The sequence below is a fragment of the Poromitra crassiceps genome (genome assembly GCF_964638095.1).
Source record: "Poromitra crassiceps genome assembly, chromosome: 1".
In the NCBI taxonomy this organism is placed as follows: Eukaryota; Metazoa; Chordata; class Actinopteri; order Beryciformes; family Melamphaidae; genus Poromitra; species Poromitra crassiceps.
The window spans coordinates 39,683,900-39,700,106 of NC_139623.1; the positions used below are offsets into that span (position 1 = coordinate 39,683,900).

The window sequence follows — 16,207 nt, forward strand, 5'->3', positions numbered from 1 at the left end:
ACGCGGCCTACACTGCAGCATTAAACAAACCCCGTCTCGATCTTCTGAAAACAAGTGAGAAACGTGAGAAGGACTTTTCTATTACTTGTTCTACGGTTTTTTCCGCCCATTCTCACCTCATAAAAGCTACTTTTTTGAAACATTGGCATCTTTTAAGATCTGACACTGAACTATCAGACACTTTTAAGCATCCACCCCTCTTTGTTTATAAACGTGCCAAAAACATAAGGGACCGTCTGGTACATGCCTCGTTTAATAATCACCCACAACCGAGACAGACTCTCCTTGCTCCTATAGCTAATGGGAATTATCGCTGTGGTAACTGCGCCCAATGCCACAACACCTTCAAGACCACCTCTTTTCACCATCCCCACACTGGTAAACAAATCCCTATTAAGAGTATTATTACTTGTGCCTCTACTCATGTTGTGTACCTCATTACTTGTTGTTGTGGACTAGCCTATGTGGGGAAGACGACTCGCAAACTAAAACAGAGAATTAGCGAACATAAGAGCTCTATTAGACGAAACGATCGTCTTTACCCTATTGCTGTCCATTTTAATGATCACAACCATGATATTGCCTCATTACGTTTTTGTGGCATTGAGCAGGTTCCCCTGCCACCTAGAGGTGGCAACCATGACCTTCTCCTCAAAAAAAGAGAGGCCTTTTGGATTTTTTACCTCCAAACTTTAACACCAAAAGGTTTAAATGACGAACTACAACTCAACATTATGCTCTGAATTTTAATCGATATTTATTGCATTCCATTGTTGATTGATATTGTATTTATAGTTCGCATTTGCTATTTTTCTATTCTCTCTTTATACTTAATTTTATTACTGGGTATTTGTTTATTAGTCTCCCTTTATTTATATCTTACTGGGAACAATGGCCTTTTTTGATTTTAAGTTTCCCTTTATACATTTTACTGGAAACTTTTTAATCAATAGCCCATTTGATATATAAAAATTCTTACTGTGTATTTTAAGCTTCTTCCCTTTATTTATTTATTACTGGGATTAGCATTTTCAAGTTTCCTTTTATTACTGGGAACTTTTAATCATTTTCCCTTTATTTTTATTACTGGGTCAATGTATAGGTGTGTGAAGGCTGATCCTCATGTATCCTGATTGCTCTATGTATTATGATTGACTGACACCTGCAGTGTCTATTAGGCACCGTTGGCAGCCTGATTGCCTGACTGTGATTGGTTGCTGCGACACCCCATTGTGCCTATATATGACTGCTGTCTGCATTCAGGAATTACTTTTGCCAGATGAAGGTCTTGTTGTGACCGAAACGTTGCTAAATAAAAGTCTGAAGTGAAGTCAGTGTGCGGGATTTTCCTTTCTCATCTAGGCTCAAATGATTTAAAATAGTACAAAATGTTTTTTTTTTCTTTTTTCTTTAATCTTTTGGGTCGTTTGTATGTTGAAATAAGACTAAAGTTGAAGACTAAAGTTGTATCAATGTCAAAATGAATCATTCTTGAGGAAGGCACCATGACTCAATTATTACAGTACATGAAATGTGAGACCTTTCAAACACAAGTACTTTTGAAATGACCTTTTTCAACTTTTGAAGAACAGAATTTGACACCAGAAATAGAAAATAGCGTGTGGCAGGACATTACATGTATGAGTGAAATGTGAATAAAAATATTGATACCTGGAATCAGCAAACTGCTAAAACACTGCGCAGGAAAGACATAATACTATATTACATACTGTAGTATCGATGTTGGTTCTCCTTCCCCCACCACTGGGAGAGGCAGGCTTATGGGAGAGTAATCACTGTGTGAGCACAGTGTGTGCTTAAAGCTCGCTCTGCTAATGGCACAGTATATATGGCATCATTGCAAGCAGCCTTGATGCCTCCCCAGCTGAGTGGCAATATGCCACAGGAAGCCATTTTGTTTAAACGGTGGCCCTGGGAAAGTTCTCCATCTGTGACATGTTAGCAACACCTGAGAGTGTCAAGAGAAACCCAATCAAGCTTCTACTGTTGGCTTACATTCAAAGTCAGAGTCAACTTCTTACTAGGACTTTGAAACATGCAATGGAGTGGCCCTTCAAGTCAGAATTCAAACTAGGAAGTTGTTTGGAGCTCATACCTTGATGGTTTGGAGGTTTGTGTGTGGTTATTTTGTGCTTTTATAACACTAGGCATCTCGATTCCTAGGCTTGCCTGCTGCGAAGCTTCGCCTGCCCTGCAGCTCGCCGAGCTAGCCCTGCAGCTCGCAACATCACTGATGACATCATCAGTGATGTCACAATGCCTCCTTGTGTGTGTGTGTGTGTGTGTGTGTGTGTGTGTGTGTGTGTGTGTGTGTGTGTGTGTGTGTGTGTGTGTGTGTGTGTGTGACATCACTTCCGGGACAACCGGGACACAAGATTGAAACAAACAAACATTGTCCACATTGTTTTCTGGCACTCTCTCTCCCTATGTATCGTCAAGCTCATGTGACCACATAAACACAGCAAAACAATGTCCAACCACGAAAATACCCACATTGTGTGGGTCAGAATTGATGTCTTTGAGGGGAAACTTTTCTATAAGAATATAAAATGTTTTTTTTTATTAAATAGTTGCATATTATACCTTTAAAGTTGAATTAGTCACCTGTCTGTATGTATTACTTTATTTATCCTATAAATATACTAAATACTAAATATACATATCTGTCCAGAGTATGCTGTGCTAAGTATTTGTAATTTCAGAATCACATAACGTTGATTCGCACAGCACTGAACCACACATGTCGCAGATTTACCTGCACTTTTTTAAATGGGCAACTGCAATATTATCAACGAAATTGAGGAAACTTTCTGGGAAAAGTAATAATATTACTACGTCGCCTGATTCAACACACTGGCTATGTTGAAGCCCTCCGTGGTCGATAGGATAGGAGTGCACCGTTCTTTTGGTGCAGTATCCTTGACGATGTCCCACTACGACAACAGCCGGGGACGTTAGTGGCCAAAGAGAGCTTTCTATTTTCATAGGGGAGACTGATGTTTATGAGGCAGGGGACCAGTGCCGGTCCAGGGGACATCTCTATCTGGGACAGGGCATCCATTTCATACAGCAAATACTTCCACCATAATGAACCTGTGGGGAGGAAATCAACTTAATGAGGCAAGACCCACGTGACCGCTGAGGAGGGGAGAGAGAAGGGGAGTTGGGAGGGGAAAATGCGGAAAGAAAGATGGGGATAGTTAGAGTGCTCATTAATAAGCACACTGTAACAAATAAAGGGCTGTCAGGGGAGGCCTGGAGGGTGTTAGGCGTGTGCACGTATGTGTGCGCGCACGCTCACGCGCATGTGTGTGTGTGTGTGTGTGTGGGTGTGTGTGTGTACGTGTTACACCTGGCAACCCAGCCCGAGTCCTGATTAACCTAACAGAGAGTTGGACGGCAACTTCTGATCTACTGTTTTGTTTGCATGACCTGGACAACTTTACAACTCCACTGGCACAGTTTAGGCAAATTGTGTGCATTTATAAAACATGTCATTCTGACGCGGAGCTGAATGATGTCCTGTTAATGGTGTCGCCGCAGAATGAATGAGGGTAATTTCACATGCATGCAACATGATGCCGCCGGGTCGATTCCTCACGGGCAAAGTTGCGATTCGAACTGAGGAGCTGAACTCTGCAACTGCTGCACGTTTGTGGCTCCAAATGGCAGTGAGAGATTCGAAAACTGAACGTTGATATTCCAAAATCCTGTTTAAACAACCCACACACAGTGCATATATATATATATATATATATATATATATATATATATATATATATATATATATATATATATATATATACAGTATATATAATGCTTGAATTTGGATTGTTTGATTGCTAGTTTTCCTACCAGTGTCCAACCCAACACCAGAATTAAAAAATTTATTTGGACAAAATAGAGTGAATCTACAGAGTTTCAATTAGAGGGATGGGGCGCTCTTCTCTCCTGCAACCCCATTTTGTGATTTAGGCCAATAAGGAGTGTATTTTTACGCCTTTAAAATGGTCTTGCTGTGACCCCATCTGACCTCGGTGTACACAACTAAAGCATAGGGCTGGAGCTGCATGCCAAGCAGAGGGGTGGGGGAGGGGGTTAGCCAGCAAGGAGACGGACAGTGGAGGCACAGCGCTGCCACAGGCTGTGAGAGGCTGGCTTTGGCTTTGACGAGATAATGTAATAACCAGAACTGCCAACGAACCGGGCCAGGCAGAACCACAATTCAATCATGAGAGACTAGTTCAAGAAGGTTCACAATAAACTTTAATGATACAATGAAACAAGATTAAGGTTTGGCGTATGGCTCCATAACGACGCTCCTCCTGCGATGCAATGGTTTTTAACTTCCACTAATTACGCAGATTACAATTATTGCCTCGTCTTCGTTTGTTCTGTTCTGCTTTATTATTTCTATAATTTTTAAATCTTTCTCCAAATTATTGTTATAAATCAAAACAAGTATTACAAGTGTGTTTATCAATATTTTATATTTTAATTTTGTATTGCTTTGATAACAGAGAGATATGATCACCATGCTAATTAAGTATTTTCAATTGGTTGAATTGAATAGAGAGAGAGAGAGAGAGAGGATTAAGCAGTGATCTTAATAGGTTTTGAGCAGCTATTGATGGATAGATGGGTAGTAGGATGACTGGCTGGCTGGATTGATAGATTACAGTCATGGATGAATGGATGAATGGATGTCTCCTCACTGTATGGCCTCTGGTCCCAGATGAAGCCGTCACAGTAGCAACATGACAGAGCGCCCCCCGCCGAGCGCTCTGCTTTACAAACCAAAACACACGTGGCTTCAGCTCGGCACTCTGCAGCCATCAGGAAGATGAACGTGATGATGACTCAACTAAGTTGTGTTTCAAATGACTTTAAAGGGAGGGGGCTGTAACAGGGTCAGAGCTGCGTTCATCTCACAATGTTGCGACGTTCACCATAGGAGACAACCTTCACCGTGGGAGAGACACTATCTAAGTGAGCATGCGCATGCTCACTTAGAGAGGCCAAAAGAGCAAATACATACAGTACGTTTAATACTCAAAACCAGCTGAGGTGAAAGAGAATTGCGTCCCACTTGTTAGCACAAATTATACAGCATTTTAATTTGGGCACCTCTAAACATTTCCAATCTAAGCAAGCACCTCTTCACCTTTGCAACATCCTTGAAAATATTAAACAAATCAGCTTGTAGTAAAATAAAAATTTCTGCTGCTATGAAGGACAATGCAAATACAGTGCAGAACAATTAATTCATTCATTTCCCAAATACTAAATATACAATTTGGAAAGAAAATAGAGGTTCATCATGCTTTATCTAAAGTATTGCCGACTCTGTAAGTGTAACGTTGCCAGTCCATTAAAAAGTGCCATACTTTTTATGGAATCAATCAATCGCTAAGAGCAGCCATTTGCAAAAAATGTGTAACACAACATCTCAGTTTACAGTAAGACGACCTCAATGAATCCAGGGCCGTGTGCCACGCCTCCCCCCCCCCCTTTTTTTTAAACCTTTGCTATGCATTTTTTAACCTCTGCTGTTACGTCAGTTTGGCACTCGATAAGGTCAAATAACTTTGAACCATGTTATCACCTTCAGCTCTGTGTCTTCAGTATTGATTTGGTTAACGTTTGTGCAATAGCTTTGACTAATCTTAAAAGTGCTGCTATGAAAATAGGCATGTCCTTATTTCAAAAGGTGAATTGAGGCAAATTCTAAGACAATTCTAATTCTACAATTCTAATCCTAACACAGCATTGTCCCTTGAGCAGTATTTCAATACTACCTATTCTTGCAAAATATGGTAATTCATGACTGCTACTTTTGTCTTTGCTGTTATTCTAGTGTTATTCTACTATTTGCACTCGTTAAGTCACTGTAGAGAAAAGTGTGGGCTAAATGGCTGAGTATAAATTCAAAGAAGACGGTGGCAGCGGAGAACAAAAAGCCCCGTCCAGAGATATAGCCATCCTTTTCACCCAACGCAATCATCTATCCTGCCTGTCACACACCGCAAACCACCACCAAACACTTACACCAATACTATCAGGTCAGAGGCAGGCTACAGCCAAACACACCAATACTATCAGGTCAGAGGCAGGCTACAGCCAAACACACCAATACTATCAGGTCAGAGGCAGGCTACAGCCAAACACTTACACCAATACTATCAGGTCAGAGGCAGGCTACAGCCAAACACTTACACCAATACTATCAGGTCAGAGGCAGGCTACAGCCAAACACACCAATACTATCAGGTCAGAGGCAGGCTACAGCCAAACACACCAATACTATCAGGTCAGAGGCAGGCTACAGCCAAACACACCAATACTATCAGGTCAGAGGCAGGCTACAGCCAAACACACCAATACTATCAGGTCAGAGGCAGGCTACAGCCAAACACACCAATACTATCAGGTCAGAGGCAGGCTACAGCCCAACACTTACACCAATACTATCAGGTCAGAGGCAGGCTACAGCCAAACACTTACACCAATACTATCAGGTCAGAGGCAGGCTACAGCCAAACACTTACACGAATACTATCAGGTCAGAGGCAGGCTACAGCCAAACACTTACACCAATACTATCAGGTCAGAGGCAGGCTACAGCTAAACACTTACACCAATACTATCAGGTCAGAGGCAGGCTACAGCCAAACACTTACACCAATACTATCAGGTCAGAGGCAGGCTACAGCTAAACACTTACACCAATACTATCAGGTCAGAGGCAGGCTACAGCCAAACACTTACACCAATACTATCAGGTCAGAGGCAGGCTACAGCCAAACACTTACACCAATACTATCAGGTCAGAGGCAGGCTACAGCCAAACACTTACACCAATACTATCAGGTCAGAGGCAGGCTACAGCCAAACACTTACACCAATACTATCAGGTCAGAGGCAGGCTACAGCTAAACACTTACACCAATACTGTCAGGTCAGAGGCAGGCTACAGCCAAACACTTACACCAATACTATCAGGTCAGAGAAAGGCTACAGCCAAACACACCAATACTATCAGGTCAGAGGCAGGCTACAGCCCAACACTTACACCAATACTATCAGGTCAGAGGCAGGCTACAGCCAAACACACCAATACTATCAGGTCAGAGGCAGGCTACAGGCAAACACTTACACCAATACTATCAGGTCAGAGGCAGGCTACAGCCAAACACACCAATACTATCAGGTCAGAGGCAGGCTACAGCCAAACACACCAATACTATCAGGTCAGAGGCAGGCTACAGCCAAACACACCAATACTATCAGGTCAGAGGCAGGCTACAGCCAAACACACCAATACTATCAGGTCAGAGGCAGGCTACAGCCAAACACACCAAAACTATCAGGTCAGAGGCAGGCTACAGCCAAACACTTACACCAATACTATCAGGTCAGAGGCAGGCTACAGCCAAACACTTACACCAATACTATCAGGTCAGAGGCAGGCTACAGCCAAACACTTACACCAATACTATCAGGTCAGAGGCAGGCTACAGCCAAACACACCAATACTATCAGGTCAGAGGCAGGCTACAGCCAAACACACCAATACTATCAGGTCAGAGGCAGGCTACAGCCAAACACACCAATACTATCAGGTCAGAGGCAGGCTACAGCCAAACACACCAATACTATCAGGTCAGAGGCAGGCTACAGCCAAACACACCAATACTATCAGGTCAGAGGCAGGCTACAGCCAAACACACCAATACTATCAGGTCAGAGGCAGGCTACAGCCAAACACACCAATACTATCAGGTCAGAGGCAGGCTACAGCCAAACACTTACACCAATACTATCAGGTCAGAGGCAGGCTACAGCCAAACACACCAATACTATCAGGTCAGAGGCAGGCTACAGCCAAACACACCAATACTATCAGGTCAGAGGCAGGCTACAGCCAAACACACCAATACTATCAGGTCAGAGGCAGGCTACAGCCAAACACTTACACCAATACTATCAGGTCAGAGGCAGGCTACAGCCAAACACACCAATACTATCAGGTCAGAGGCAGGCTACAGCCAAACACACCAATACTATCAGGTCAGAGGCAGGCTACAGCCCAACACTTACACCAATACTATCAGGTCAGAGGCAGGCTACAGCCAAACACTTACACCAATACTATCAGGTCAGAGGCAGGCTACAGCCCAACACTCACACCAATACTATCAGGTCAGAGGAAGGCTACAGCCAAACACACCAATACTATCAGGTCAGAGGCAGGCTACAGCCAAACACACCAATACTATCAGGTCAGAGGCAGGCTACAGCCAAACACACCAATACTATCAGGTCAGAGGCAGGCTACAGCCAAACACTTACACCAATACTATCAGGTCAGAGGCAGGCTACAGCCAAACACACCAATACTATCAGGTCAGAGGCAGGCTACAGCCAAACACTTACACCAATACTATCAGGTCAGAGGCAGGCTATAGCCAAACACTTACACCAATACTATCAGGTCAGAGGCAGGCTACAGCCAAACACTTACACCAATACTATCAGGTCAGAGGCAGGCTACAGCCAAACACTTACACCAATACTATCAGGTCAGAGGCAGGCTACAGCCAAACACTTACACCAATACTATCAGGTCAGAGGCAGGCTACAGCCAAACACTTACACCAATACTATCAGGTCAGAGGCAGGCTACAGCCAAACACTTACACCAATACTATCAGGTCAGAGGCAGGCTACAGCCAAACACTTACACCAATACTGTCAGGTCAGAGGCAGGCTACAGCCAAACACTTACACCAATACTATCAGGTCAGAGGAAGGCTACAGCCAAACACACCAATACTATCAGGTCAGAGGCAGGCTACAGCCCAACACTTACACCAATACTATCAGGTCAGAGGCAGGCTACAGCCAAACACACCAATACTATCAGGTCAGAGGCAGGCTACAGCCAAACACTTACACCAATACTATCAGGTCAGAGGCAGGCTACAGCCAAACACACCAATACTATCAGGTCAGAGGCAGGCTACAGCCAAACACTTACAAATACTGTCAGGTCAGAGGCAGGCTACAACTAGAGCCATATGAAATCTGTGTTAACAGAATCGCGGACGGAATCACGGAATTGACCAATAAAAATGGAATCTACTGTAAAACGTGGAATACTGCAGAATTTGCCATAATTGGGCTGAAATTCAATATATAATGTTAATAAGGTGACGTCTCACACACTCTCCCTCACACGCAGCTATACAGTGGACTCTGTCACTCTGCAGTAACGTAACTGTAGTTAACGAGAGCATTAACAAGCGCATTCCAAGCATTCCAGCAATAGCGGTGAAGTAGCCTATAACGTTAGATGTCAGCTGTGAATGATTCTGCATCGTTAGACCTTCTCACTATTTAATTCTGTTATGTTGTTCGTTTAAAACGTTAGCATAACGTTAACTACTTGCAGACTGTCTTGATCACGTTAGCTCAATTGACTGTATACTTTGTAGACAGTTATCAGTGTTGATGTTACTTGCCTTCCTAGTCAAGCCTTCCGACTGTAGTGATGGCAACAGGGAATGAAAGACGAAATATATCCACTTTTGCACATGATGGACAAGCTGGAAAAGTTTCAATTGTGGCTGTGTATTCTTATTCAGTTGACACTTGCTGTTTTTACACAATTTCTTCTTTCTCTAGACTCACGTTGACTCGTTCAAGTTAGCAAAGATAAACGCCACCACTTCCTGTTATAACTTTCAAAATAAAATAGTATTTGAAGCATCTTCTTATGTTTGAAGTGAATGTTTTGTTTACAGTTCTTTTTTCTTTACTTGAAGCACACAATGAGAAGCTTAACTCATTGAGTGCCAGCCACTTCTGGAAAACGGATGCTCCCAGTGCCAGCCCTTTCAGAGCGTTTTCAGTGATAACTCAAGACCCACAGAATATTGTGTGATATTACTATGTAAACACCGAACACGCCCAAAGAACGATGAGACTCTCTTGTATCATCAGCAAAAAAAGTTTATTGATATCATTTTCCGTTCTTTAGTTATCAGCCGGAGAAGATAGGTTGATTTCACCAAAAACAGACGTTTCAAACTAGAAGCTGAGATAATGAGCCTTTTGTGAAATGAAGCATTTCAAGCACATCACTGACTCTGAAGCTAATATTTTCTGATGTAGTGACGTGGTGTAGTTGTGTGGTGCCCTGCGTGCCCCACCCCCCTCAACTGCAAACTCCTCCTCTGTGGGAGTGTCTCTGGTGGCTCTGCTCGAATCTCTGCTACCTGCGTCAGGCGACGAATCTCTTCCTGCTGGAGCTGGGATAAACTCATCCCCACACTAACACACAGCTTGCATGCTGGAGCTGGGAGAAACTCACCCCCACACTAACACACAGCCTGCATGCCGGAGCTGGGAGAAACTCATCCCCACACTAACACACAGACTAACGCACCCAGCGTCTATTTTCGGAGCGCTCCGCCGTTTTTGTGCGCCGGCTCCCAGCGCGACACCGAAAATTGTGGACATTTATTCATCCCCACATATTAGACACTATTTCTGATGGTAAAATGAGGGTAAAAAGCAAAACACAGAATTCAGAACAATTAAAATGGAAAAAACGGAATTTGGGAAAAAATAAAATGGAATTTGGAAAAAAATAAAACGGATTTCATATGGCTATACTACAACCAAACACTTACAAATACTGTCAGGTCATAGGCAGGCTACAACCAAACACTTACAAATACTGTCAGGTCAGAGGCAGGCTACAACCAAACACTTTGTTCACATGTCAAAATTAAACTTGTGGGTTCAGCGTAGGTTGAGCTTAGTTTTAGCATTGCTTCAGCGTGTGGTGTGAACAGGCTGTTACACCAATACTATCAGGTCAGAGGCAGGCTACAGCCAAACACACCAATACTATCAGGTCAGAGGCAGGCTACAGCCAAACACAAGTAATTAAATAATTTGCCTCCAAGGGCCAAAGTTCAAACCTCTACTCTTTCTCCCCACTCCTAAAAGACAAGAGCTAAAGGTGAGTGGACTGCCCACTCATAAAAGAAAAGAGCATTTTCAAGAGCAGATATCAATGTTTGTGTGTTTAGCTTTTTTTGTTGTTGCTGTATTTTCACCTTAGCAATGAGTTTTATTTTTATTTTTATTGAGACAGTAAGAATAGTGAAAGGCATACAGAGTAGGACAGAGTCGACACCAAGCTAGCAGGGACGACGTAACCACTACACCACCTCTGCACTTACTGTGTTGTTTTGATACTAAGAAAACCTATAAAATGCAAATGATGCCACCAGCAGTCAGAATAGCCTGACAGCACTGCAAGCCATGCCTCATTAATGTCTCTCAACACGGCAAGAAATGGCAAGCTGTCAAGTGATATTAACTTCCTTTCAGACCTATCAAGCTTATGTTGTGATACTTTTAGTCCAAATATCTCACGGGACAGGCAGATCATGTTGCTGCTTTCAATCTATGTCACTTGATACGTGTCAACCTGACTTCTGGCAAGAAATCGTCGTAAAACGACGAAGAAAAATCCTGAAACCAGAAATGTTCATCCAAGACATTGTCTGAACACAACGGACATGTCACATGCAATAATTACTCCCCGTTTACAGAGAAGCACATAGGACTCTCACGACGTGGCAGATTTGCAGCGTGTTCCGTCTCTTGGTGGCTTACACCGTGACACCGTGACATTCCCACTTCAGCAGTTCAGCACCTAATGTGGCGACTGAACAGCCTAATGTGGATTAGCTATGCATGGCGCTTTCTGGCAGGAATCCTTCTCTCACTAATGTGACATGACTGAATGTGCCCCTGCGTTTGCGTGTGCACACGCGCATGTGTGTGTGTGCACACGCGCATGTGTGTGTGTGTGTGCACACGCGCATGTGTGTGTGTGTGTACGCTGCATTGACACGACGACACCGCACACTCCAGACAAGCCACCAGCCTTAACTTTCTATTTTGATATCCGTGCCCATCCGGATTATAATTACGGTTTTAATACGAGCCTGAGCTGGAGAAAACAAGCCGCCAAGAAGTGGAGGGATATTAGAGGCCAACAAGTGTGTGCGTGATGCGACTGTCAAACACTGCTGTCGCTGAGAATGCGCTTAAGTAGTGTGTGTGTGTGTGTGTGTGTGTGTGGGTGTGTGTGTGTGTGTGTGGGTGTCTGCGTGTGTGTGTGTGTGTGTGTGTGTGGGGGGGGGGGGAGTGATTAACGAAGTGGAGCGGATGAGAGAGTGACTCAGTCAGCCTTAACGTCACTCAGTAAACAGCATTTAAAAGCCCCCCCCCCCCCCAAGCGTGAACACCTTCAATGAGCAGAAGCCCCAGCCTACCTAGCCATGTTACAGCAGGAATCGAAGCTGTGATGAAGTGACCAGTGTGTGTGTGTGTGTGTGTGTTTGTGTGTGTGTGTGTGTGTGTGTGTGTGTGTGTGTGTGTGTGTGTGTGTGTGTGTGTGTGTGTATGTTGGATAATATCGCTGCCTGCACCATGCTGAGGGTGCAGTTTTGCTAATGAGTGATAGTCCAGGAGTGGAGAATGCAATGATTTGCTATAGGTGATCCACACAGTAACCTACAGTAGTGTTGATTTGGAGTTGCTAGGATATCGACGCAGTAAGAAGTAGAGGGAAGTGTGATGCAGATAAAACTCTGGCTCGACACAGAGGTTCAAAATGTGTGTGTGTGCGTTTATGTGTGTGTTTACTGCATATCGTTCTGTTTTACGACACAGGAAACAACACACATTATAGACTCATGGAAGGAGTGGTAATATCTCCCACTATAATATCTCTGGTTAACCTTCTGAATGAAAACCATTAAAATTGCACAATAAAGCGCTCATTAAACCAACTTTAAGAGTGCCACTATAAATGATTTAGAAGTCAGTGTTTGTGATTACGGCCAACTGCTAAGTGAGCACGCCGACTTGAATTGAAAAGAGTTACAGCAGGAGATGAATAGAGCGCCTGGCATAACAAAGATAAAAAATAAAAGCTCACCGACTGACTGCCAATGTCGGCGCTTAGCCGTCGTTTCCCAGACAACCTTGACCCGGTGGCACGGCCGTCAAAGCCAGACTACAAAATATTTAATTCTGTCATTCGGAGTGAATCGATCTCTGGCAGAAACAGCATGATTTCCATTGATGCCAGTGATACAGCTTGGCCGGTGGCGACGTGTTGTGGAACGTTTGCTTTGTGTTGTCACCTCCTCTATTTCTGTTGAAATGTTTTCAAACGTTAAAATGAAGCCAGAGCCCCAAATGCAGCCCTCCAATTACTCGGAGTACCAGGGCCATCAACTGAGGGCAAATAGAGGATATTCTAAAATAATGAAGAAATAAACTACTAAACTCGACATGCATGTCTGTCCAGACGTTGATGTTTGAGCCAAATGTGAAGAAATTTCGTCAAGGTGTTACTGAGCTATGGCGTTACCTACATGCATAGCCCTTAGCAGGAGCGCTGGCAATTCAGATCATACGAGCTGAATACAGCGTCCTTTGACAGACCAGCAGTCTGGGTTCACAGTTATACCCTCAAGCCACAAAAAGGTCATCCAAGAAGGACTTTACAAGTGTCGCACCGAAATTTCAAACTCACTCACCGTCACTGGACAGTCTTGCAGTCACTCGCACTAGGGTTTTGAAAGTCAGCGAGGCTGATAAACATTTTTAATTATGTTTCATAAACTGGTCGACCGGGGTTGATCCTTTCTAAACAACACTTCAAGATGGTGCCGGCGTGGTCGACACGAACCCTAACCGTAACCCTAAGCCCTTGTTCACACAGGACGCCGAACGTAAGTAGAACTGAAGCCTGAAGCAGGCACAAGCTGAACAGACGCCTAACCGTTCACACAAGAAGCCTTCTCTTTTCCTCTCAGCGCCTGTTCGGCACGCCTTGAACCACCCACAACTCCCATTGACTTCATGCCAGGCTTGACGCGTCACGCTTGGAAAATAGGCGTGAATCCTGAACGAGCGCTTGAGCAAGGCGTGAGCATGGCTTCGGCGTGGATTCAGCATGACACACGCGCAGGTGGTGTGAACGACCTCGCCTATTAACAAGGACGCCTAAATGAAACTTGTGGGTTCAGCATAGGTTGAGTGTTGCTTTGGCGTATAGTGTGAACGGGGGCTAACCCTAACCCTGTCTTTATGGCAGGAAGCAACAGGCTTTATGGGAAACATGGTCTTAATTATGAAAAACAATAGTAGGAGGTGCTCTTCCCTCTGGTCTGATGCATAATCTCCCCAATGCCCAGGGCAGAGACAGGAACTCTGTCCTGTGAGGGAGCACCGTCCTTCGGATGAGACGTTAAACCGAGGTCCTGGCTCTCTGTGGTCATTAAAGATCCCATCGGCACTCTTCGCAAGAGTAGGGGTGTAACCCCGGTGCTCTGGCTAAATTCCCAAACAGGCCTTCCTTCAATCATGGCCACCTACAGTAATCATCCCTCGTTACATAATTGAGACATTCAGTCCTCAACTCTCCACCGTAATAGCTGATGTGTGGTGAGCGTTCTGGCGCAAACTGGCTACCGTGCATCACTCAGGCGGGTGCTACCAGAGCATGTGAGCGGAGCGTGGAGCGAGCGGGGGGATTTTGGCTTGAGCGGTGAGCGGGGACCAGAGCGGTACCGGAGCGAAAGCTGGAGCGGCACCGATCACTCGCTCAGTCCCGCTCCAGTTTCGATCACAACATGTTCGAACCAGAATGCATCGGTGCGTGGCCATGTGCACGCCCAATATCTTCTTGCCAGCTGCTGCGAGACAAGAAGGAAGAGAAACGAACATGCAGCCGACTGCTGAGCTCATGTTATTTGTAGTGAGCAATGCCCATTGCCCAGGCTTTTAAACGCAAATTAAAACACCCTGGCCTTTTTATCGTTTTATTCTTTTGAGCGGAGCTGAGCGGTGAGTGCGAGCGGGTGAAATCTGTATCGAGCGGAGAGCGGTCTGGAGCGGAGCGGCCGTGAGCGCTGGAGCGGGTGGAAAGGGCCGATCCGGGAGCGAGGAGCGGTAATTATCACCGCTCCATTCTGCTCACATGCTCTGGGTGCTACACATCGGTGGTGGATGATGATGATGATGATGATAATAATAATAATAATAATAATAATAATAATAATAATTAGTAATAATAATAATAACAATAATAATACTACTGTACTACTACTACTACTACGAATAATAATACATAATAATAAATAGTAATAATAATAATAATAATAAAAATAACAATAATGATGATACTACTACTACTACTACTAATAATAATAATGCATTTTAAACATGCCCACCTTTAAAAGCCTTGTTAAGATGAGTGGTTTTTACAGTGTATCAAACGCTGTGCAGCGTGTCTGTACCAAGCGGCTTGTTAAGATTAGTGTCCTCTAGAGAGAGAGTGGCGTCAGCGGAGGACCAAAATGGGAGACTCATTAGCCAACAGCCAGGAATGGGTCTCGTGTTACTTTTGCATGCTAAAATAAAGCTGATAATGTACAATTTGATTCAAGAAAAAAAAAACTTTCCAAGTACAACACAAACTGTCCATTTTGCTGCAACTCGACAGTGCTTCTTAATCCAGGACCTTACTTCCTGGAACTCTTGAGAGTAAAAAACTAAAGTAGTAATCTATGAGACCCAACAGAATTAACATAGTAACACTAAGAGGAACATCTAGTTTAATGTTTGATGACAATAGACTAGACTAGTTGGGTCTCATAGATTACTACTTTAATCTATATTGTAAATATAAAAAAACTTGCGCTTTTATTTTGAAGGCAAAATCATTCAACCGGAAGTGAAGTTGTAAAAAATTGTTGCTAAATTCACAGAGGCATTCTTGCGGTTTCCCCATCACACACGGAAGAACAACAAAAACAACGAATGACAGCGTTTTCATGTGAGACGTGAGGAGCGATGACTGACAGCTAGTTTGCAGGAGGAATGACAACGTTTTCGTGTGAGATGTGAGGAGTGATGACTGATGATTGACGAGTGAGGACTGACGAGTGAGGACTGAGGAATGAGGACTGATGACTGATGAGTGATGCCGTATTGTGCGATGACTGACGCGTGAGGAGTGAAACAGTAATGCAGGAAGAATGACAGTGTTTTCGTGTGAGGACTGAAGGTGTTTCAGAGCACACTC

At 43.9% G+C, this 16,207-nt stretch overlaps 1 protein-coding gene across 1 annotated transcript in view; it reads right to left on the reverse strand.

Annotated features, from left to right (window-relative positions):
• Positions 1-16,207, reverse strand: part of fstl4 (follistatin-like 4) — a gene marked incomplete at both ends in the record, with an annotated part of 526,243 nt that overhangs the window by 275,455 nt on the left and 234,581 nt on the right.